Source organism: Piliocolobus tephrosceles, chromosome 13 (assembly GCF_002776525.5).
Source record: "Piliocolobus tephrosceles isolate RC106 chromosome 13, ASM277652v3, whole genome shotgun sequence".
NCBI classification, from domain to species: domain Eukaryota; kingdom Metazoa; phylum Chordata; class Mammalia; order Primates; family Cercopithecidae; genus Piliocolobus; species Piliocolobus tephrosceles.
In genome coordinates, this window is record NC_045446.1 from 64,111,989 (window position 1) to 64,120,037 (window position 8,049).

Consider the following 8,049-nt stretch of genomic DNA (forward strand, 5'->3'; position numbering starts at 1 on the left):
CTGGGGAGGTTAGTATGTGCTCTTGTATGAGTGATATACAAAGGGGAATGCCTTTGTTGTACTGCTTGTTGTAAAGAATGAAATAAAAGATTGAGTTGATCATCAGTTACGTTTTGAATTAAGGCACATTCAGTATTTTGCATGGCTTGCATCACATAGGCTGAATCAGAAATAATGTAGCTGTTTAAAGGTTTTTAGTACTGTAATTATAGCCATAAGTTCAGCCCTTTGAGCAGAAACAAAATCAGTTTGAAAAACTTGTTGTTGAGATCCTACAAATGAGGCCTTTCCATTACTAGATCCATCAGTAAAAACAGTATTGGCCCCTTCAATAGGGGTCTTTTGAGTATTGGAGACTAATATCCATGATGTCAATTTTAGAAATTGGGCGATCCCGGTCACCTTTCTAGGACCCAGAAGTAGGGTTTTGGCCTAGGTAATGGGGCAGAGATGTGGTTCGAGGTTCTCCCCGGACTCGCTGTCATGGGCGTGTGCTTGTTTATTCCAGGACTGGCTACTGCGTACATCCAGAGGTTCACTAACGGGGGCAAGGAAAAAAGGATTGCTCATCTTGGGTATCACTGGAAACTGACAGAAAGAGATAGGCGCATCTCTGGAATTAATCGTTACTATGTGTCAAAGGGTTTGGAGAACATTGATTAAGGAAGCATTTTCCTGATTGATGAAAAAAATAACTCATTTATGGCCATCTACCCCTGGTAGAAGGTTATACAGTGTATTATGTAACATGCAATGTGTTATGTAGTGCTTAATAAAAATAAAATGAAAAAAATATTTTAGAAATTGGAATATTTTGGATTTAGGATAATGATTATCAAGTATACCAATAAAACTAGCTAAATTAACTTGCCATTTCTGGGAATGAACATAAGCTTGCTGAATTTGCTGTTATTTAAAGGAACTATAATTTGATTTGGATCATGTCCCATTAATTTTGTTGTATACAGCCTTGCTTGACCTATCAGTACAGCAATTTCATCTAAGTGTAGAGTAAGTGTTTTAGTTGTATTGTGAGGTAGAAAAAGCCACCCAACTAGATCATCCTGTTGAACAACAACACCTGTAGTTGAATGTTTAGTAGGAAAAATTAAAAACTGTAATGACGTAGTGGATCAATTTGAGTCACTCGTGCCTGTTGAATTTTTTCTTCAATTAATTGAAGTTCTTCTAATGCTTCTTTGGCTAGAGAGCATTTGCTGTTAAGGTCAGAATCACCTCATAAGGTAGAAAAGAGGTGAGACATAACATAAGTAGGAATGCCTAAAGTGGGATGAATCCAATTAATGTCTCCTAATAATTTTTGAAAATCATTTAGAGTTTTAAATTATCTCTTTGAATTTGAACCTTTTGAGGCTTAATGGTACTTTGTTCTACTTTCATTCCAAATATTGAAATGGAGTGGAAGTTTGGATTTTATCAGGGGCTATGATTAATCCTGCTGCAGTTACAGCCTTTTCTGTTTGTAGCATAGTATTAATTCCTCCCTAGTTTCAGCTTCACATAAGATTTCATCCATGTAATGGATGATATTACATTTTTTAAACTGTTCTCTAACTGACTTAATAACTTTTCTGACATAAGTTTGACAAATAGTTGGGCTATTTAACATGCCTCGTGGAAGTACTTTCTTTCCAATAGTATCTATCCACTGGTTCTTTGTTATTTATGGTGGGAACAGTAAAAGCAAATTTTTCATAATCTTGGGTCACTAAAGGAATGGTAAAAAAAAAAAGCCATCTTTTAAATCTGTCACTATGAGAGGGCAGTAGTTAGGAATTATAGTTGGGGAGGGCAGCCCTGGTTGCAGCACACCCATGGGTTGAATTACAGCACTAACGGCTCTCAAGTCTGTTAACATTTTCCATTTCCCTGATTTTTTCTTAATAACAAACATAGGTGAATTCCAAGGAGAGAAAATAGGCTCTATGTGTCCCTTTTGCAATTGTTCTTGCACCAATTTTTTTAAAGCCTCCAGTTTTTCCTGTTTCAGCACCCATTGCTCTACCCAAACCAGTGTGTCAGTTAGCCAAACAAGAGGAATGGGAGCCAGGGGCTCAACAATGGCTGCTCCTAAAAATGATACCCCAATCCAGTTTGCTCTGTTTGCTCTTTTAGTTTTAAAGGTTCTGGTTGGCCATTTTCATTTTTTCCTAGTCCTTTCCCTGGGAGATATCCCTTTTTTTTTCATTATTTATTTACTGTTGTTACTATATTGATCCATAGGAATAGATATTTCAGCACCCCATTGTTGCAATAAGTCACTTCCTTTCCATCTGGCCCTTGACATGGCAGAATTAAGGAACTTTGATAAACTTCTGAGGCAGCTCCTACTCCAACAATACCAATGGATGCCTTTTGTTTGGGCCAGTGCCAGGGCCACTGATCTAAAGCAATAATAGAAACATCATCTCCAGTATCTACTAGTCCCTCAAAGTCTTTACCTTGAACAGTTACTGTAGAAATAGGTGTTTTGTCAGACACTTGATTAACCCAATAGACAGCCTTTTCTGCTGGATTTATACTACCAAATCCTCTCATTCTTTTTACTGTGCTGCTTCCCAGTTTTGTATAAGGTAGAACTAACAACTGAGCAGTTCTTTCTCCTGGGGAAGCAGACCACGGAGTTGCGGAACTGATAACTAGTTGAATTTCTCTGGTATAATCAGAATCAATTATTCCTGTATGTACATTGACATCTCTTAAATTTAAACTAGACCTTCCTAGCAAGAGACCAACTGTTCCTGAGGGTAAAGGGCCCCTAACTCCCACGGGGACCTTCTTTGGTGGCTCCTCAGGAAGTAGGACTTGTGCTGCAGAGGCCTACGGCAGCTCTGCCTGCTGTGACGGGGGACAATTGTTGTGCGTTTGTAAGGGCACTGGCTGTGCCGGATACACCTCGGTTTGTTGAGGGGCCCGAGAGAGGTTGCCCATCTTTGCTAAATGTAGAATGACACTGATTTGCCCAGTGATTTCCCTTTTTACATCGGGGGCAAATACCGGAACTTTTTTGCTGCTTACTGGTAGTAACCTTTGCCTGTTGATTTCCTTTTTTACATTCCTTTTTTGTGTGTCCAAATTGCCCACATTTAAAACAAGAGCCTGAGAAACGAGGCATGTTTTTTCCGACTTTTAATCCAGCCATAGCCTGAGCTAAAAAAGTAGACTATGTAAGTTACCCGCAGGGCCATCACAAGCCTTAATATACTCGGCCAGATGAGCCTTCCCCCTCATAGGTTGAATAGCAGTTTGACATTCTGCATTGGCATTATCATACGCAAGAAGCTGTATTACAACATCTTGAGGCTGTTTTGTCAGTTACGGCTTTATTCACAGCCTCTTAGAGCTGAGCAATAAAATCAGTATATGGTTCCTTGTCGGACAGAACTGAAAGATGGATATTTTTTCCCTGTAACATTTATTCTTTCCCATGCCCTTAAGCACCCAGAGCGTAACTGAGCCATGGCAACATCCTCCATTAATGCTTGATTGTCTAATCAACCCCAATTAGGGCCGACCCCCATTAACTGTTCAAAGGACACAGGCGCAGGCGGCTGTGCCTGTGTGTTTTCTCTCGCCTAAGTTTGAGCTTCATTAGCCCACCAAGTTTTAAATTGCAAGTACTGAGACGGAGTGAGAACAGATTTTGTTGAAGTGTCCCAATCATATGGTATTAACCTATTATCAAGAACCACATTTTTTAGTAAAGTTTGCACAAAAGGAGAATTTGGCCCATATTGACTAATGACTTGCTTGAATTCCTTTAACAACTTACAAGGAAAAGTGGCCCAATTAGCTATATTCTGTCCTCCTTGTTGGGTTATAGTAACTGGAAACTGCCATGCTTCAAGGTCTCCTTCAGCTCTAGCCTTCTGAATAGAATTTTGTATAGCACCACCAGTTGCTCCAGATTTTAATGTTGTCACTACAGGAGCAGTAAGTTTTACAACTACTTCACTTTCTCACCCATTGTGGGAGAGGTGGCCATTTGCTTAATTCAGCAGACGGAGCCAACGGACTAGTAAAATATGTGTTTTTCAGCTTTCCTTTCTTTTGTATGATTTCCTCTGGCTCCTGTGCCTCGCATTCAGAATCTGATGTTAGTTTCTTACACTCATCCTCCTCTTCTTCATCTGAATCTGCCTCATCATCTGTTTGAAATGGCTCAAGAGCTGCCTTTATTAACAGCCACACTGACCAAATAGAAACTGGAATTTTGGCTCCCTCTTTATATGCCTTTTTAAAATCTCTGCCAATTCTTTCCCATTCATCCAACTCCCTAGTCCCTTGTTCCAGGAGCCATGGGCAGAACTGCTCTACTGTGCTGAAAAGTGTTAATAGACTTTGAGTACTAACTTTCACTCCCCCTCTCTGTAATAAATGCCTTAAGAAATTTAAATAAGAATGTTTGCTTTTATTCTGTCCCATTGTTACCCTGGTTCTTCCAAGCGCCCAGCTTACCCACCGAGCTTCTTTCAGTCATCCTCGGGTGTCCTCTGACAATGTGTCCTCCCCTTCTGCATGCTCTAGCATTCCTTCACTGGGGTTTTCGTCGCCCCACATTGGGTGCCAGAAATGTTGGGGTGATCAGACCCAACACCAGGCTGTGGGGGCTACGAAGTCTGGCAGAGTCAAAGAAATGAGACAAGAGTGCATAAAGTGAGTCCAGGGAGCCAATGCCAATATGGAGGCTGCAAAGGCCCCAAGCTCTGGGAGCACACACTGCTTACTGGTGATTAAACAAAGAAGCAGGTGGTGAGGATGTGGGGATAAAAAGGTGAGGAGGTGAGGACGTGGGGGTAGAAAGGAAGCAGTGCATCAAGTGTTTGACCTATAGCTGTGGTGGTTTAGCATTTTCTTTGAAGCATATGGAACATGCTCTGCTACTTGAGATAATGGAGAACGTGTTTTTCTACCTCAAGATACAATCAATTTACGAGCCTGGGAGAGCAAGACGCAAGGAGCCAGCAAGTCTAGACACATTCCAGAGGCCACAAGGGTTTTTATTCCCTGAGCCCTGGATTCCATCCAAACCACAGGGGGGTTTATGCCCTGGGCTTAGATTGTGGTGCAGCAGGGCAGCCTTCCACCCTTTGGCACAGAGCTTGGTGTTCCAAAGGTCACGAGGGGTTTTAGACCCTGGACTGAGGACATGTTCTAAGACTCTTTTACATTATGTCAAACAAGCAAGTCTTGCCTCAGCTCTTCTAGCAACACATTGCCCCAAGGATAGACCAATGGACAGCAGTCCAGACACCAACCCATGCATATGCAGAAACTTCATATCTAACACAGCAGTCAGTACAGATCGGTGGGAAGACAATGAATAATTCAATAACTGATCTGGGCAGTTGGATATCTTTTTAAAAAGATAACTACCTTGCTCCATATACAAAAAAATAAATTCTAGTTGGGTTAAATACTTAAATGTGAAACGGACTTTTGGAAGATCATATAGGTGAAGATCTTTATGCCCTCACATAAGGAAATATTTCTTAAGCTAGACACACAGACGAAGTATAACCAGAAAGGAAAAGATTGATAAATTTGACCTAAAAAAAGGTGAAAAAAGCTTCAAATTGAAGAAAGGATATGTATTTCATATTATCAACAAAGAATTCGTTTTCAAAATATATAGTTTTATTTATTTATTTATTTTTGAGACAGAGTTTCACTCTTGTTGCCCAGGCTGGAGTGCAATGGTGCAATCTCTGCTCACCGCAACCTCTGCCTCCCAGGTTCAAGCAAGTCTTCTGCCTCAGCCTCCCAAGTAGCTGGGATTACAGGCATGTGGCACCATGCCCAGCTAATTTTGTATTTTTAGTAGAGATGGGGTTTCTCCATGTTGGTCAGGCTGGTCTTGAACTCCTGACCTCAGGTGATCCACCCACCTCGGCCTCACCAAGTGCTGGGATTACAGGCGTGAGCCACGGTGCCCGGCCTGTCAGTTTTTGAAAAGGATAGTCAAATAGAAAAAATGGGCAAAAACATAAATTGGTGTTTCATAATGAGGAAAAACAAATGGCCAATAAGTATGAAAAGATACTCAACCAAGAAATGCAAATTAAAATCCACAATGAGATGCCACTTTATGCCTACTATATTGGCAAACGTTTTAAAACGACATCAAGAGTTGGTGAGGGCCAGGAGTGTTGGCTCATGCCCATTATCCAAGCACTTTGGGAAGATGAGATAGAAGGATCACTTGAGCACACGAGTTCAAGACCCGTTTACACAACATGACAAGACCTCGTCTCTACAAAAAATTTAAAAATTAGCCTGATGTGGTGATGTGTGCCTGTGCTTCCAGCTACTTGGGAGGCTGAGGCAGGAGGATTATGTAAGCCTAGGAGGTCAAGGCTGCAGGAGGTCAAGCCATGATTGCACCACTGCACTCCAGCCTGGGCAACAGAGGGAGACCCTGTCTTAAAAAAAAAAAAAACAGTTGGTGAGGATATGGAGCAAAAGAAACTGATACAATGCTATTGCTAGTGTAAATTAGAATAACCACACCAGAAAACTTTGGCATTACCTTGCAAAGTAGGCACATATACCCAAATGTTTATCAACAGAGAGTACTGTACAGCCTGTGTGATAAGTCACACACACAAATACCTACCGTTTGTATAAATGATACCATTTATATAAAGTTCAAAAATATGAAAAGGTAGACATGTCGCTACGGATATTTGCAGTGTGGCACTGGAGCTGGCTTGTACTGGCTTGGGAAGAACTGGCAAATGCCACAAACCAACACGCCACTGGGTACAGGCATATGGAGTAACTCTCTAAAGAAAAGCAAGAGAATTACAAACAGGTAGGGAGGGGCACTTTGGCGACGTATTCCTTCAACAAGGAATGTTCTAATGCTGCTCTTTTTCTTCCTAAGAAGAAAAAACAAATAGAAGTTAGTTGGGTTGATGTGAGAGTCTGTGGTGGGTGGGGTGGGAGGTTCTGAGCAGAGGTAGCAGCAGAGGTGAATGAGGAGAGGGGATGGCTGGTCCAGGCAGTGGCAAGCGCTGCAGTCCATTCTGACGAGCACTGGGCGATAGGGCAGTGGTGAGAGCTCAAGGTGGAAAGGGAGGCACCGGATCACAGAGGGCCTGTGTGCCATGGTAAGCAGTTTGGAGTTCACTCCGAGTAATGAGAAGCGTGGGCTTCACAGAACAGAGACAAGGCAGTCTGGCCCACAAGGAAGTTGTTGTGGTCTTGCCGAAAGATTAAACCAGAGCTGGGCCCTGATTATGAGGAGGAAGAGCAGAGGAGCTGGGCTTGAGAGGTTGTCTAGGAAGCAGAATGGACTGAGCTTGGTGACCAATTGGATTTGGGATGTGCATGGAAAACAGGGCTCTGCTGTACTTAGAGAGGTGGAGCATGACTCCCTCACTGTAAGGGTGGACCGCACAGTGACTGCCTTCCAAAGAGTGCAGTATAGAAAGGGGGAAAGGAGGGCTGGGTGTGGTGGCTCACGCCTGTAATCCCAGCACTTTGGGAGGCTAAGGTGGATGGATCACTTGAGGTCAGGAGTTCGAGACCAGCCTGGGCAACATGGCAAAACCCCGTCTCTACTAAAAATACAAAAATTAGCTGGGCATGGTGGTGCATGCCTGTAATCTCAGCTACTCGGGAGGCTGAGGCAGGAGAATCACTCGAACCCAGGAGGCAGAGGTTGCAGTGAGCTGAAATTGTGCCACTGCACTCCAGCCTGGGCGACAGAGTAAGACTCCATCTCAAAAAACCAACCAAACAAACAAACAAAAAAAACAAATTCAAATTGTGGGACATTCTACAAAACACCTGACCATTATTAAAGTGTCAAGGTCATTAAAATCATGGAAAGTCTGAGAAAGTGTCACAGTCAGGAGGCACTGGAGGAGATGTGACAGCTAACTGTAATGTGGCATCTGGGATGGGGTCCGGAACAGAAATAAGATATTAGGTTAAAACAACTAGTAAATCTGAATAAAATGTGGATTTTAGTTAACAATAATGTACCAATATTGGTCATTATTTGTGACAAATATACCATAC

The 8,049-nt window shown here is 42.2% G+C and overlaps 1 pseudogene across 1 annotated transcript; it reads left to right on the plus strand.

The window, feature by feature from the left end:
* Nucleotides 1-375: 375 nt before the first annotated feature.
* Nucleotides 376-793, plus strand: LOC111540860 (annotated as a pseudogene). The gene has a single exon (XR_002731111.2). The product of XR_002731111.2 is annotated as an NADH dehydrogenase [ubiquinone] 1 alpha subcomplex subunit 1 pseudogene (transcript).
* Nucleotides 794-8,049: the final 7,256 nt, after the last annotated feature.